Source organism: Pongo abelii, chromosome 5, assembly GCF_028885655.2.
Source record: "Pongo abelii isolate AG06213 chromosome 5, NHGRI_mPonAbe1-v2.0_pri, whole genome shotgun sequence".
NCBI lineage: Eukaryota > Metazoa > Chordata > Mammalia > Primates > Hominidae > Pongo > Pongo abelii.
The window spans coordinates 60,319,307-60,335,736 of NC_071990.2; positions in this window are offsets into that span (position 1 = coordinate 60,319,307).

Consider the following 16,430-nt stretch of genomic DNA (forward strand, 5'->3'; position numbering starts at 1 on the left):
CCAAATATCCACTTGCAGATTCTACAAAAAGTGTGTTTCAAAACTGCTCTTTCAAAAGGAAGGTTCAAGTCTGTGAGTTGAATGCACTCATCACAAAGAAGTTTCTGAGAATACTTCTGTGTAGTTGTTATTTGAAGACATTTCCTTTTCCAACATAGGCCACAAATCGCTCGAAATGAACACTTGCAGATTCTGCTGAAAGAGTGTTTCAAAACTGTTCTATCAAAAGGAACGTTCAAGTCTGTGAGTTGAATGCACTCATCACACAGAAGTTTCTGAGAATGCTTCTGTCTAGTTTTTAAGTGGAGACATTTCATTTCCCAGCATAGGCCTCACAGCGCTCCAAATATACACTAGCAGATTCTACAAAAAGAGTGTTCCAAAACTGCTCTTGCAAAAGAAACGTTCAAGTCTGTGAGTTGAATGCACTCGTCACAAACAAGTTTCTGAGAATGCTTCTGTCTAGTTTTTAGGTGAAGATATTTCATTTCCCAGCCTAGGCCTCAAAGCGCTCCAAATATGCACTTGCAGATTCTACTAAAAGAGAGTTTGAAAACTCTTCTACCAAAAAGAGGGTTCAACTCTGCGAGTAGAATGCACTCATCACAAAGAAGTTTCTGAGAATGCTTCTGTCTAGTTTTTATTTGAAGATATTTCCTTTTCCAGCTTAGGCCTCAGAGCGCTCCAAATAAACACTTGCAGATTTTACAAAAGGAGTGTTTCCAAACTGCTCTATCAAAAGGAATGTTCAAGTATGTGAGTTGAATGCACTCATCACAGAGAAGTTTCTGAGAATGCTTCTGTCTAGTTTTTAGGTGAAGATATTTCATTTCCCAGCATAGGCCTGAAAGCGCTCCAAATACCTACTTGCAGATTCTACAAAAAGTGTGTTTCAAAACTGTTCCATCAAAAGGAAGGTTCAAGTCTGTGAGTTGAATGCACTCATCACAAAGAAGTTTCTGAGAATACTTCTGTGTAGTTGTTATTTGAAGACATTTCCTTTTCCAACATAGGCCTCAAATCGCTCGAAATGAACACTTGCAGATTCTGCTGAAAGAGTGTTTCAAAACTGTTCTATCAAAAGGAACGTTCAAGTCTGTGAGTTGAATGCACTCATCACACAGAAGTTTCTGAGAATGCTTCTGTCTAGTTTTTAAGTGGAGACATTTCATTTCCCAGCATAGGCCTCACAGCGCCCCAAATATACACTAGCAGATTCTACAAAAAGAGTGTTCCAAAACTGCTCTTGCAAAAGAAACGTTCAAGTCTGTGAGTTGAATGCACTCATCACAAACAAGTTTCTGAGAATGCTTCTGTCTAGTTTTTAGGTGAAGATATTTCATTTCCCAGCCTAGGCCTCAAAGCGCTCCAAATATCCACTTGCAGATTCTACAAAAAGAGAGTTTCAAAACCGCTCGTTGAAAAGGAAGGTTCAAGTCTGTGAGTTGAATGCACTCATCACAAAGAAGTTTCTGAGAATGCTTCTGTGTAGTTGTTATTTGAAGACATTTCCTTTTCCAGCATAGGCCTCAGAGAGCTCGAAATAAACACTTGCAGATTCTGCAGAAAGAGTGTTTCAAAACTGTTCTATCAAAAGGAACGTTCAAGTCTGTGAGTTGAATGCACTCATCACACAGAAGTTTCTGAGAATGCTTCTGTCTAGTTTTTAGGTGAAGATATTTCATTTCCCAGCATAGGCCTCAAAGCGCTCCAAATATCCACTTGCAGATTCTACAAAAAGTATGTTTCAAAACTGCTCTTTCAAAAGGAAGGTTCAAGTCTGTGAGTTGAATGCACTCATCACAAAGAAGTTTCTGAGAATGCTTCTCTGTAGTTGTTATTTGAAGACATTTCCTTTTCCAGCATAGGCTTCAAATCGCTCGAAATGAACACTTGCAGATTCTGCAGAAAGAGTGTTTGAAAACTGTTCTATCAAAAGGAACGTTCAAGTCTGTGAGTTGAATGCACTCATCACACAGAAGTTTCTGAGAATGCTTCTGTCTAGTTTTTAAGTGGAGACATTTCATTTCCCAGCATAGGCTTCACAGCGCTCCAAATATACGCTAGCAGATTCTACAAAAAGAGTGTTCCAAAACTGCTCTTTCAAAAGAAACGTTCAATTCTGTGAGTTGAATGCACTCGTCACAAACAAGTTTCTGGGAATGCTTCTGTCTAGTCTCTGTCTGAGGATGTTCTCTTTCCCAGCATTGGCCTCCAACAGCTCCAAATATGCACTTGCAGATTCTACAAAAAGAGAGTTTGAAAACTCTTCTACCAAAAAGAAGGTTCAACTCTGCGAGTAGAATGCACTCATCACAAAGAAGTTTCTGAGAATGCTTCTGTCTAGTTTTTATTTGAAGATATTTCCTTTTCCAGCTTAGGCCTCAGAGCGCTCCAAATAAACACTTGCAGATATTACAAAAGGAGTGTTTCCAAACTGCTCTATCAAAAGGAATGTTCAAGTATGTGAGTTGAATGCACTCATCACAGAGAAGTTTCTGAGAATGCTTCTGTCTAGTTTTTAGGTGAAGATATTTCATTTCCCAGCATAGGCCTGAAAGCGCTCCAAACACCTACTTGCAGATTCTACAAAAAGTGTGTTTCAAAACTGTTCTATCAAAAGGAAGGTTCAAGTCTGTGAGTTGAATGCACTCATCACAAAGAAGTTTCTGAGAATGCTTCTGTGTAGTTGTTATTTGAAGACACTTCGTTTTCCAGCATAGGCCTCAAAGCGCTCGAAATAAACACTTGCAGATTCTGCAGAAAGAGTGTTTCAAAACTCTTCTATCAAAAGGAACGTTCAAGTCTGTGAGTTGAATGCACTCATCACACAGAAGTTTCTGAGAATGCTTCTGTCTAGTTTTTAGGTGAAGATATTTCATTTCCCAGCATAGACCTCAAAGCGCTCCAAATATCCACTTGCAGATTCTACAAAAAGTGTGTTTCAAAACTGCTCTTTCAAAAGGAAGGTTCAAGTCTGTGAGTTGAATGCACTCATCACAAAGAAGTTTCTGAGAATACTTCTGTGTAGTTGTTATTTGAAGACATTTCCTTTTCCAACATAGGCCACAAATCGCTCGAAATGAACACTTGCAGATTCTGCTGAAAGAGTGTTTCAAAACTGTTCTATCAAAAGGAACGTTCAAGTCTGTGAGTTGAATGCACTCATCACACAGAAGTTTCTGAGAATGCTTCTGTCTAGTTTTTAAGTGGAGACATTTCATTTCCCAGCATAGGCCTCACAGCGCTCCAAATATACACTAGCAGATTCTACAAAAAGAGTGTTCCAAAACTGCTCTTGCAAAAGAAACGTTCAAGTCTGTGAGTTGAATGCACTCATCACAAAGAAGTTTCTGAGAATGCTTCTGTGTAGTTGTTATTTGAAGGCATTTCCTTTTGCAGCATAGGCCTCAAATCGCTCGAAATGAACACTTACAGATTCTGCAGAAAGAGTGTTTGAAAACTGTTCTATCAAAAGGAACGTTCAAGTCTGTGAGTTGAATGCACTCATCACACAGAAGTTTCTGAGAATGCTTCTGTCTAGTTTTTAAGTGGAGACATTACATTTCCCAGCATAGGCTTCACAGCGCTCCAAATATACGCTAGCAGATTCTACAAAAAGAGTGTTCCAAAACTGCTCTTTCAAAAGAAACGTTCAAGTCTGTGAGTTGAATGCACTCGTCACAAACAAGTTTCTGGGAATGCTTCTGTCTAGTCTCTGTCTGAGGATGTTCCCTTTCCCAGCTTTGGCCTCCAACAGCTCCAAATATGCACTTGCAGATTCTACAAAAAGAGAGTTTGAAAACTCTTCTACCAAAAAGAAGGTTCAACTCTGCGGGTAGAATGCACTCATCACAAAGAAGTTTCTGAGAATGCTTCTGTCTAGTTTTTATTTGAAGATATTTCCTTTTCCAGCTTAGGCCTCAGAGCGCTCCAAATAAACACTTGCAGATTTTACAAAAGGAGTGTTTCCAAACTGCTCTATCAAAAGGAATGTTCAAGTATGTGAGTTGAATGCACTCATCACAGAGAAGTTTCTGAGAATGCTTCTGTCTAGTTTATAGGTTAAGATATTTCATTTCCCAGCATAGGCCTGAAAGCGCTCCAAATACCTACTTGCAGATTCTACAAAAAGTGTGTTTCAAAACTGTTCCATCAAAAGGAAGGTTCAAGTCTGTGAGTTGAATGCACTCATCACAAAGAAGTTTCTGAGAATGCTTCTGTGTAGTTGTTATTTGAAGACACTTCCTTTTCCAGCATAGGCCTCAAAGCGCTCGAAATAAACACTTGCAGATTCTGCAGAAAGAGTGTTTCAAAACTCTTCTATCAAAAGGAACGTTCAAGTCTGTGAGTTGAATGCACTCATCACACAGAAGTTTCTGAGAATGCTTCTGTCTAGTTTTTAGGTGAAGATATTTCATTTCCCAGCATAGACCTCAAAGCGCTCCAAATATCCACTTGCAGATTCTACAAAAAGTGTGTTTCAAAACTGCTCTTTCAAAAGGAAGGTTCAAGTCTGTGAGTTGAATGCACTCATCACAAAGAAGTTTCTGAGAATACTTCTGTGTAGTTGTTATTTGAAGACATTTCCTTTTCCAACATAGGCCTCAAATCGCTCGAAATGAACACCTGCAGATTCTGCTGAAAGAGTGTTCCAAAACTGTTCTATCAAAAGGAACGTTCAAGTCTGTGAGTTGAATGCACTCATCACACAGAAGTTTCTGAGAATGCTTCTGTCTAGTTTTTAAGTGGAGACATTTCATTTCCCAGCATAGGCCTCACAGCGCTCCAAATATACACTAGCAGATTCTACAAAAAGAGTGTTCCAAAACTGCTCTTGCAAAAGAAACGTTCAAGTCTGTGAGTTGAATGCACTCGTCACAAAGAAGTTTCTGAGAATGCTTCTGTCTAGTTTTTAGGTGAAGATATTTCATTTCCCAGCATAGGTCTCAAAGCGCTGCAAATATCCACTTGCAGATTCTACAAAAAGAGAGTTTCAAAACCGCTCTTTGAAAAGAAGGTTCAAGTCTGTGAGTTGAATGCACTCATCACAAAGAAGTTTCTGAGAATGCTTCTGTGTAGTTGTTATTTGAAGACATTTCCTTTTCCAGCATAGGCCTCAGAGCGCTCGAAATAAACACTTGAAGATTCTGCAGAAAGAGTGTTTCAAAACTGTTCTATCAAAAGGAACGTTCAAGTCTGTGAGTTGAATGCACTCATCACACAGAAGTTTCCGAGAATGCTTCTGTCTAGTTTTTAAGTGGAGACATTTCATTTCCCAGCATAGGCCTCACAGCGCTCCAAATATACACTAGCAGATTCTACAAAAAGAGTGTTCCAAAACTGCTCTTGCAAAAGAAACGTTCAAGTCTGTGAGTTGAATGCACTCGTCACACAGAAGTTTCTGAGAATGCTTCTGTCTAGTTTTTAGGTGAAGATATTTCATTTCCCAGCATAGGCCTCAAAGCGCTCCCAATATCCACTTGCAGATTCTACAAAAAGAGAGTTTCAAAACCGCTCTTTGAAAAGGAAGGTTCAAGTCTGTGAGTTGAATGCACTCATCACAAAGAAGTTTCTGAGAATGCTTCTGTGTACTTGTTATTTGAAGACATTTCCTTTTCCAGCATAGGCCTCAGAGCGCTCGAAATGAACACTTGCAGATCCCGCAGAAAGAGTGTTTGAAAACTGTTCTATCAAAAGGAACGTTCAAGTCTGTGAGTTGAATGCACTCATCACACAAAAGTTTCTGAGAATGCTTCTGTCTAGTTTTTAGGTGGAGACATTACATTTCCCAGCATAGTCTTCACAGCGCTCCAAATATACGCTAGCAGATTCTACAAAAAGAGTGTTCCAAAACTGCTCTTTCAAAAGAAACGTTCAAGTCTGTGAGTTGAATGCACTCGTCACAAACAAGTTTCTGGGAATGCTTCTGTCTAGTCTCTGTCTGAGGACGTTCCCTTTCCCAACATTGGCCTTCAACAGCTACAAATATGCACTTGCAGATTCTACAAAAAGAGAGTTTGATAACTCTTCTACCAAAAAGAAGGTTCAACTCTGTGAGTTGAATGCAGTCATCACAAAGAAGTTTCTGAGAATGCTTCTGTGTAGTTGTTATTTGAAGACACTTCCTTTTCCAGCATAGGCCTCAAAGCACTCGAAATAAACACTTGCAGATTCTGCAGAAAGAGTGTTTCAAAACTGTTCTATCAAAAGGAACGTTCAAGTCTGTGAGTTGAATGCACTCATCTCACAGAAGTTTCTGAGAATGCTTCTGTCTAGTTTTTAGGTGAAGATATTTCATTTCCCAGCATAGGCCTGAAAGCGCTCCAAATATCCACTTGCAGATTCTACAAAAAGAGAGTTTCAAAACCGCTCTTTGAAAAGGAAGGTTCAAGTCTGTGAGTTGAAGGCACTCATCACAAAGAAGTTTCTGAGAATGCTTCTGTGTAGTTGTTATTTGAAGACATTTCCTTTTCCAGCATAGGCCTCAGAACGCTCGAAATAAACACTTGCAAATTCTGCAGAAAGAGTGTTTCAAAACTCTTCTGTCAAAAGGAACGTTCAAGTCTGTGAGTTGAATGCACTCATCACACAGAAGTTTCTGAGAATGCTTCTGTCTAGTTTTTAGGTGAAGATATTTCATTTCCCAGCATAGGCCTCAAAGCGCTCCAAATATCCACTTGCAGATTCTACAAAAATATGTTTCAAAACTGCTCTTTCAAAAGGTATGTTCAAGTCTGTGAGTTGAATGCACTCATCACAAAGAAGTTTCTGAGAATGCTTCTGTGTAGTTGTTATTTGAAGGCATTTCCTTTTCCAGCATAGGCCTCAAATCGCTCGAAATGAACACTTGCAGATTCTGCAGAAAGAGTGTTTCAAAACTGTTCTATCAAAAGGAACGTTCAAGTCTGTGGGTTGAATGCACTCATCACACAGAAGTTTCTGAGAATGCTTCTGTCTAGTTTTTAAGTGGAGACATTACATTTCCCAGCATAGGCTTCTCAGCGCTCCAAATATACGCTAGCAGATTCTACAAAAAGAGTGTTCCAAAACTGCTCTTTCAAAAGAAACGTTCAAATCTGTGAGTTGAATGCGCTCGTCACAAACAAGTTTCTGGGAATGCTTCTGCCTAGTCTCTGTCTGAGGATGTTCCCTTTCCCAGCATTGGCCTCCAACAGCTCCAAATATGCACTTGCAGATTCTACAAAAAGAGAGTTTGAAAACTCTTCTACCAAAAAGAAGGTTCAACTCTGTGAGTAGAATGCACTCATCACAAAGAAGTTTCTGAGAATGCTTCTGTCTCGTTTTTATTTGAAGATATTTCCTTTTCCAGCTTAGGCCTCAGAGCGCTCTAAATGAACACTTGCAGATTTTACAAAAGGAGTGTTTCCAAACTGCTCTATCAAAAGGAATGTTCAAGTATGTGAGTTGAATGCACTCATCACAGAGAAGTTTCTGAGAATGCTTCTGTCTAGTTTATAGGTGAAGATATTTCATTTCCCAGCATAGGCCTGAAAGCGCTCCAAATACCTACTTGCAGATTCTACAAAAAGTGTGTTTCAAAACTGTGCCATCAAAAGAAAGGTTCAAGTCTGTGAGTTGAATGCACTCATCACAAAGGAGTTTCTGAGAATGCTTCTGTGTAGTTGTTATTTGAAGACAATTCCTTTTCCAGCATAGGCCTCAAAGCGCTCGAAATAAACACTTGCAGATTCTGCAGAAAGAGTGTTTCAAAACTCTTCTATCAAAAGGAACGTTCAAGTCTGTGAGTTGAATGCACTCATCACACAGAAGTTTCTGAGAATGCTTCTGTCTAGTTTTTAGGTGAAGATATTACATTTCCCAGCATAGACCTCAAAGCGCTCCAAATATCCACTTGCAGATTCTACAAAAAGTGTGTTTCAAAACTGCTCTTTCAAAAGGAAGGTTCAAGTCTGTGAGTTGAATGCACTCATCACAAAGAAGTTTCTGAGAATACTTCTGTGTAGTTGTTATTTGAAGACATTTCCTTTTCCAACATAGGCCTCAAATCGCTCGAAATGAACACTTGCAGATTCTGCTGAAAGAGTGTTTGAAAAGTGTTCTATCAAAAGGAACGTTCAAGTCTGTGAGTTGAATGCACTCATCACACAGAAGTTTCTGAGAATGCTTCTGTCTAGTTTTTAAGTGGAGACATTTCATTTCCCAGCATAGGCCTCACAGCGCTCCAAATATACACTAGCAGATTCTACAAAAAGAGTGTTCCAAAACTGCTCTTGCAAAAGAAACGTTCAAGTCTGTGAGTTGAATGCACTCATCACAAAGAAGTTTCTGAGAATGCTTCTGTGTAGTTGTTATTTGAAGGCATTTCCTTTTCCAGCATAGGCCTCAAATCGCTCGAAATGAACACTTACAGATTCTGTAGAAAGAGTGTTTGAAAACTGTTCCATCAAAAGGAACGTTCAAGTCTGTGAGTTGAATGCACTCATCACACAGAAGTTTCTGAGAATGCTTCTGTCTAGTTTTTAAGTGGAGACATTTCATTTCCCAGCATAGGCTTCACAGCGCTCCAAATATACGCTAGCAGATTCTACAAAAAGAGTGTTCCAAAACTGCTCTTGCAAAAGAAACGTTCAAGTCTGTGAGTTGAATGCACTCGTCACAAACAAGTTTCTGAGAATGCTTCTGTCTAGTTTTTAGGTGAAGATATTTCATTTCCCAGCCTAGGCCTCAAAGCGCTCAAAATATCCACTTGCAGATTCTACAAAAAGAGAGTTTCAAAACCGCTCTTTGAAAAGGAAGGTTCAAGTCTGTGAGTTGAATGCACTCATCAAAAAGACGTTTCTGAGAATGCTTCTGTGTAGTTTTTATTTGAAGACATTTCCTTTTCCAGCATAGGCCTCAGAGCGCTCGAAATAAACACTTGCAGATTCTGCAGAAAGAGTGTTTCAAAACTGTTCTATCAAAAAGAACGTTCAAGTCTGTGAGTTGAATGCACTCATCACACAGAAGTTTCTGAGAATGCTTCTGTCTAGTTTTTAGGTGAAGATATTTCATTTCCCAGCATAGGCCTCAAAGCGCTCCAAATATCCACTTGCAGATTCTACAAAAAGTATGTTTCAAAACTGCTCTTTCAAAAGGAAGGTTCAAGTCTGTGAGTTGAATGCACTCATCACAAAGAAGTTTCTGAGAATGCTTCTGTGTAGTTGTTATTTGAAGACATTTCCTTTTCCAGCATGGGCCTCAAATCGCTCGAAATGAACACTTGCAGATTCTGCAGAAAGAGTGTTTGAAAACTGTTCTATCAAAAGGAACGTTCAAGTCTGTGAGTTGAATGCACTCATCACACAGAAGTTTCTGAGAATGCTTCTGTCTAGTTTTTAAGTGGAGACATTTCATTTCCCAGCATAGGCTTCACAGCGCTCCAAATATAAGCTAGCAGATTCTACAAAAAGAGTGTTCCAAAACTGCTCTTTCAAAAGAAACGTTCAAGTCTGTGAGTTGAATGCACTCGTCACAAACAAGTTTCTGGGAATGCTTCTGTCTAGTCTCTGTCTGAGGATGTTCCCTTTCCCAGCATTGGCCTCCAACAGCTCCAAATATGCACTTGCAGATTCTACAAAAAGAGAGTTTGAAAACTCTTCTACCAAAAAGAAGGTTCAACTCTGCGAGTAGAATGCACTCATCACAAAGAAGTTTCTGAGAATGCTTCTGTCTCGTTTTTATTTGAAGATATTTCCTTTTCCAGCTTAGCCCTCAGAGCGCTCCAAATAAACACTTGCAGATATTACAAAAGGAGTGTTTCCAAACTGCTCTATCAAAAGGAATGTTCAAGTATGTGAGTTGAATGCACTCATCACAGAGAAGTTTCTGAGAATGCTTCTGTCTAGTTTTTAGGTGAAGATATTTCATTTCCCAGCATAGGCCTGAAAGCGCTCCAAACACCTACTTGCAGATTCTACAAAAAGTGTGTTTCAAAACTGTTCTATCAAAAGGAAGGTTCAAGTCTGTGAGTTGAATGCACTCATCACAAAGAAGTTTCTGAGAATGCTTCTGTGTAGTTGTTATTTGAAGACACTTCCTTTTCCAGCATAGGCCTCAAAGCGCTCGAAATAAACACTTGCAGATTCTGCAGAAAGAGTGTTTCAAAACTCTTCTATCAAAAGGAACGTTCAAGTCTGTGAGTTGAATGCACTCATCACACAGAAGTTTCTGAGAATGCTTCTGTCTAGTTTTTAGGTGAAGATATTTCATTTCCCAGCATAGACCTCAAAGCGCTCCAAATATCCACTTGCAGATTCTACAAAAAGTGTGTTTCAAAACTGCTCTTTCAAAAGGAAGGTTCAAGTCTGTGAGTTGAATGCACTCATCACAAAGAAGTTTCTGAGAATACTTCTGTGTAGTTGTTATTTGAAGACATTTCCTTTTCCAACATAGGCCTCAAATCGCTCGAAATGAACACTTGCAGATTCTGCTGAAAGAGTGTTCCAAAACTGTTCTATCAAAAGGAAAGTTCAAGTCTGTGAGTTGAATGCACTCATCACACAGAAGTTTCTGAGAATGCTTCTGTCTAGTTTTTAAGTGGAGACATTTCATTTCCCAGCATAGGCCTCACAGCGCTCCAAATATACACTAGCAGATTCTACAAAAAGAGTGTTCCAAAACTGCTCTTGCAAAAGAAACGTTCAAGTCTGTGAGTTGAATGCACTCGTCACAAAGAAGTTTCTGAGAATGCTTCTGTCTAGTTTTTAGGTGAAGATATTTCATTTCCCAGCATAGGTCTCAAAGCGCTGCAAATATCCACTTGCAGATTCTACAAAAAGAGAGTTTCAAAACCGCTCTTTGAAAAGGAAGGTTCAAGTCTGTGAGTTGAATGCACTCATCACAAAGAAGTTTCTGAGAATGCTTCTGTGTAGTTGTTATTTGAAGGCATTTCCTTTTCCAGCATAGGCCTCAAATCGCTCGAAATGAACACTTGCAGGTTCTGCAGAAAGAGTGTTTCAAAACTGTTCTATCAAAAGGAACGTTCAAGTCTGTGAGTTGAATGCACTCATCACACAGAAGTTTCTGAGAATGCTTCTGTCTAGTTTTTAAGTGGAGACATTACATTTCCCAGCATAGGCTTCTCAGCGCTCCAAATATACGCTAGCAGATTCTACAAAAAGAGTGTTCCAAAACTGCTCTTTCAAAAGAAACGTTCAAATCTGTGAGTTGAATGCGTTCGTCACAAACAAGTTTCTGGGAATGCTTCTGCCTAGTCTCTGTCTGAGGATGTTCCCTTTCCCAGCATTGGCCTCCAACAGCTCCAAATATGCACTTGCAGATTCTACAAAAAGAGAGTTTGAAAACTCTTCTACCAAAAAGAAGGTTCAACTCTGCGAGTAGAATGCACTCATCACAAAGAAGTTTCTGAGAATGCTTCTGTCTAGTTTTTATTTGAAGATATTTCCTTTTCCAGCTTAGGCCTCGGAGCGCTCCAAATAAACACTTGCAGATTTTACAAAAGGAGTGTTTCCAAACTGCTCTATCAAAAGGAATGTTCAAGTATGTGAGTTGAATGCACTCATCACAGAGAAGTTTCTGAGAATGCTTCTGTCTAGTTTATAGGTGAAGATATTTCATTTCCCAGCATAGGCCTGAAAGCGCTCCAAATACCTACTTGCAGATTCTACAAAAAGTGTGTTTCAAAACTGTTCCATCAAAAGAAAGGTTCAAGTCTGTGAGTTGAATGCACTCATCACAAAGAAGTTTCTGAGAATGCTTCTGTGTAGTTGTTATTTGAAGACACTTCCTTTTCCAGCATAGGCCTCAAAGCGCTCGAAATAAACACTTGCAGATTCTGCAGAAAGAGTGTTTCAAAACTCTTCTATCAAAAGGAACGTTCAAGTCTGTGAGTTGAATGCACTCATCACACAGAAGTTTCTGAGAATGCTTCTGTCTAGTTTTTAGGTGAAGATAATTCATTTCCCAGCATAGACCTCAAAGCGCTCCAAATATCCACTTGCAGATTCTACAAAAAGAGAGTTTCAAAACCGCTCTTTGAAAAGGAAGGTTCAAGTCTGTGAGTTGAATGCACTCATCACAAAGAAGTTTCTGAGAATGCTTCTGTGTAGTTGTTATTTGAAGACATTTCCTTTTCCAGCATAGGCCTCAGAGCGCTCGAAATAAACACTTGCAGATTCTGCAGAAAGAGTGTTTCAAAACTCTTCTATCAAAAGGAACGTTCAAGTCTGTGAGTTGAATGCACTCATCACACAGAAGTTTCTGAGAATGCTTCTGTCTAGTTTTTAGGTGAAGATATTTCATTTCCCAGCATAGGCCCCAAAGCGCTCCAAATATCCACTTGCAGATTCTACAAAAAGTATGTTTCAAAACTGCTCTTTCAAAAGGAAGGTTCAAGTCTGTGAGTTGAATGCACTCATCACAAAGAAGTTTCTGAGAATGCTTCTGTGTAGTTGTTATTTGAAGGCATTTCCTTTTCCAGCATAGGCCTCAAATCGCTCGAAATGAACACTTGCAGATTCTGCAGAAAGAGTGTTTCAAAACTGTTCTATCAAAAGGAACGTTCAAGTCTGTGAGTTGAATGCACTCATCACGCAGAAGTTTCTGAGAATGCTTCTGTCTAGTTTTTAAGTGGAGACATTACATTTCCCAGCATAGGCTTCTCAGCGCTCCAAATATACGCTAGCAGATTCTACAAAAAGAGTGTTCCAAAACTGCTCTTTCAAAAGAAACGTTCAAATCTGTGAGTTGAATGCGCTCGTCACAAACAAGTTTCTGGGAATGCTTCTGTCTAGTCTCTGTCTGAGGATGTTCTCTTTCCCAGCATTGGCCTCCAACAGCTCCAAATATGCACTTGCAGATTCTACAAAAAGAGAGTTTGAAAACTCTTCTACCAAAAAGAAGGTTCAACTCTGCGAGTAGAATGCACTCATCACAAAGAAGTTTCTGAGAATGCTTCTGTCTAGTTTTTATTTGAAGATATTTCCTTTTCCAGCTTAGGCCTCAGAGCGCTCCAAATAAACACTTGCAGATTTTACAAAAGGAGTGTTTCCAAACTGCTCTATCAAAAGGAATGTTCAAGTATGTGAGTTGAATGCACTCATCACAGAGAAGTTTCTGAGAATGCTTCTGTCTAGTTTTTAGGTGAAGATATTTCATTTCCCAGCATAGGCCTGAAAGCGCTCCAAATACCTATTTGCAGATTCTACAAAAAGTGTGTTTCAAAACTGTTCCATCAAAAGAAAGGTTCAAGTCTGTGAGTTTAATGCACTCATCACAAAGAAGTTTCTGAGAATGCTTCTGTGTAGTTGTTATTTGAAGACACTTCCTTTTCCAGCATAGGCCTCAAAGCGCTCGAAATAAACACTTGCAGATTCTGCAGAAAGAGTGTTTCAAAACTGTTCTGTTAAAAGGAACGTTCAAGTCTGTGAGTTGAGTGCACTCATCACACAGAAGTTTCTGAGAATGCTTCTGTCTAGTTTTTAGGTGAAGATATTTCATTTCCCAGCATAGGCCTGAAAGCGCTCCAAATATCCACTTGCAGATTCTACAAAAAGAGAGTTTCAAAACCGCTCTTTGAAAAGGAAGGTTCAAGTCTGTGAGTTGAATGCACTCATCACAAAGAAGTTTCTGAGAATGCTTCTGTGTAGTTGTTATTTGAAGACATTTCCTTTTCCAGCATAGGCCTCAGAGCGCTCGAAATAAACACTTGCAGATTCTGCAGAAAGAGTGTTTCAAAACTGTTCTATCAAAAGGAACGTTCAAGTCTGTGAGTTGAATGCACTCATCACACAGAAGTTTCTGAGAATGCTTCTGTCTAGTTTTTAGGTGAAGATATTTCATTTCCCAGCATAGGCCTCAAAGCGCTCCAAATATCCACTTGCAGATTCTACAAAAAGTATGTTTCAAAACTGCTCTTTCAAAAGGAAGGTTCAAGTCTGTGAGTTGAATGCACTCATCACAAAGAAGTTTCTGAGAATGCTTCTGTGTAGTTGTTATTTGAAGGCATTTCCTTTTCCAGCATAGGCCTCAAATCGCTCGAAATGAACACTTGCAGATTCTGCAGAAAGAGTGTTTCAAAACTGTTCTATCAAAAGGAACGTTCAAGTCTGTGAGTTGAATGCACTCATCACGCAGAAGTTTCTGAGAATGCTTCTGTCTAGTTTTTAAGTGGAGACATTACATTTCGCAGCATAGGCCTCACAGCGCTCCAAATATACACTAGCAGATTCTACAAAAAGAGTGTTCCAAAACTGCTCTTGCAAAAGAAACGTTCAAGTCTGTGAGTTGAATGCACTCGTCACAAAGAAGTTTCTGAGAATGCTTCTGTCTAGTTTTTAGGTGAAGATATTTCATTTCCCAGCATAGGTCTCAAAGCGCTGCAAATATCCACTTGCAGATTCTACAAAAAGAGAGTTTCAAAACCGCTCTTTGAAAAGGAAGGTTCAAGTCTGTGAGTTGAATGCACTCATCACAAAGAAGTTTCTGAGAATGCTTCTGTGTAGTTGTTATTTGAAGGCATTTCCTTTTCCAGCATAGGCCTCAAATCGCTCGAAATGAACACTTGCAGGTTCTGCAGAAAGAGTGTTTCAAAACTGTTCTATCAAAAGGAACGTTCAAGTCTGTGAGTTGAATGCACTCATCACACAGAAGTTTCTGAGAATGCTTCTGTCTAGTTTTTAAGTGGAGACATTACATTTCCCAGCATAGGCTTCTCAGCGCTCCAAATATACGCTAGCAGATTCTACAAAAAGAGTGTTCCAAAACTGCTCTTTCAAAAGAAACGTTCAAATCTGTGAGTTGAATGCGTTCGTCACAAACAAGTTTCTGGGAATGCTTCTGCCTAGTCTCTGTCTGAGGATGTTCCCTTTCCCAGCATTGGCCTCCAACAGCTCCAAATATGCACTTGCAGATTCTACAAAAAGAGAGTTTGAAAACTCTTCTACCAAAAAGAAGGTTCAACTCTGCGAGTAGAATGCACTCATCACAAAGAAGTTTCTGAGAATGCTTCTGTCTAGTTTTTATTTGAAGATATTTCCTTTTCCAGCTTAGGCCTCGGAGCGCTCCAAATAAACACTTGCAGATTTTACAAAAGGAGTGTTTCCAAACTGCTCTATCAAAAGGAATGTTCAAGTATGTGAGTTGAATGCACTCATCACAGAGAAGTTTCTGAGAATGCTTCTGTCTAGTTTATAGGTGAAGATATTTCATTTCCCAGCATAGGCCTGAAAGCGCTCCAAATACCTACTTGCAGATTCTACAAAAAGTGTGTTTCAAAACTGTTCCATCAAAAGAAAGGTTCAAGTCTGTGAGTTGAATGCACTCATCACAAAGAAGTTTCTGAGAATGCTTCTGTGTAGTTGTTATTTGAAGACACTTCCTTTTCCAGCATAGGCCTCAAAGCGCTCGAAATAAACACTTGCAGATTCTGCAGAAAGAGTGTTTCAAAACTCTTCTATCAAAAGGAACGTTCAAGTCTGTGAGTTGAATGCACTCATCACACAGAAGTTTCTGAGAATGCTTCTGTCTAGTTTTTAGGTGAAGATAATTCATTTCCCAGCATAGACCTCAAAGCGCTCCAAATATCCACTTGCAGATTCTACAAAAAGAGAGTTTCAAAACCGCTCTTTGAAAAGGAAGGTTCAAGTCTGTGAGTTGAATGCACTCATCACAAAGAAGTTTCTGAGAATGCTTCTGTGTAGTTGTTATTTGAAGACATTTCCTTTTCCAGCATAGGCCTCAGAGCGCTCGAAATAAACACTTGCAGATTCTGCAGAAAGAGTGTTTCAAAACTCTTCTATCAAAAGGAACGTTCAAGTCTGTGAGTTGAATGCACTCATCACACAGAAGTTTCTGAGAATGCTTCTGTCTAGTTTTTAGGTGAAGATATTTCATTTCCCAGCATAGGCCCCAAAGCGCTCCAAATATCCACTTGCAGATTCTACAAAAAGTATGTTTCAAAACTGCTCTTTCAAAAGGAAGGTTCAAGTCTGTGAGTTGAATGCACTCATCACAAAGAAGTTTCTGAGAATGCTTCTGTGTAGTTGTTATTTGAAGGCATTTCCTTTTCCAGCATAGGCCTCAAATCGCTCGAAATGAACACTTGCAGATTCTGCAGAAAGAGTGTTTCAAAACTGTTCTATCAAAAGGAACGTTCAAGTCTGTGAGTTGAATGCACTCATCACGCAGAAGTTTCTGAGAATGCTTCTGTCTAGTTTTTAAGTGGAGACATTACATTTCCCAGCATAGGCTTCTCAGCGCTCCAAATATACGCTAGCAGATTCTACAAAAAGAGTGTTCCAAAACTGCTCTTTCAAAAGAAACGTTCAAATCTGTGAGTTGAATGCGCTCGTCACAAACAAGTTTCTGGGAATGCTTCTGTCTAGTCTCTGTCTGAGGATGTTCTCTTTCCCAGCATTGGCCTCCAACAGCTCCAAATATGCACTTGC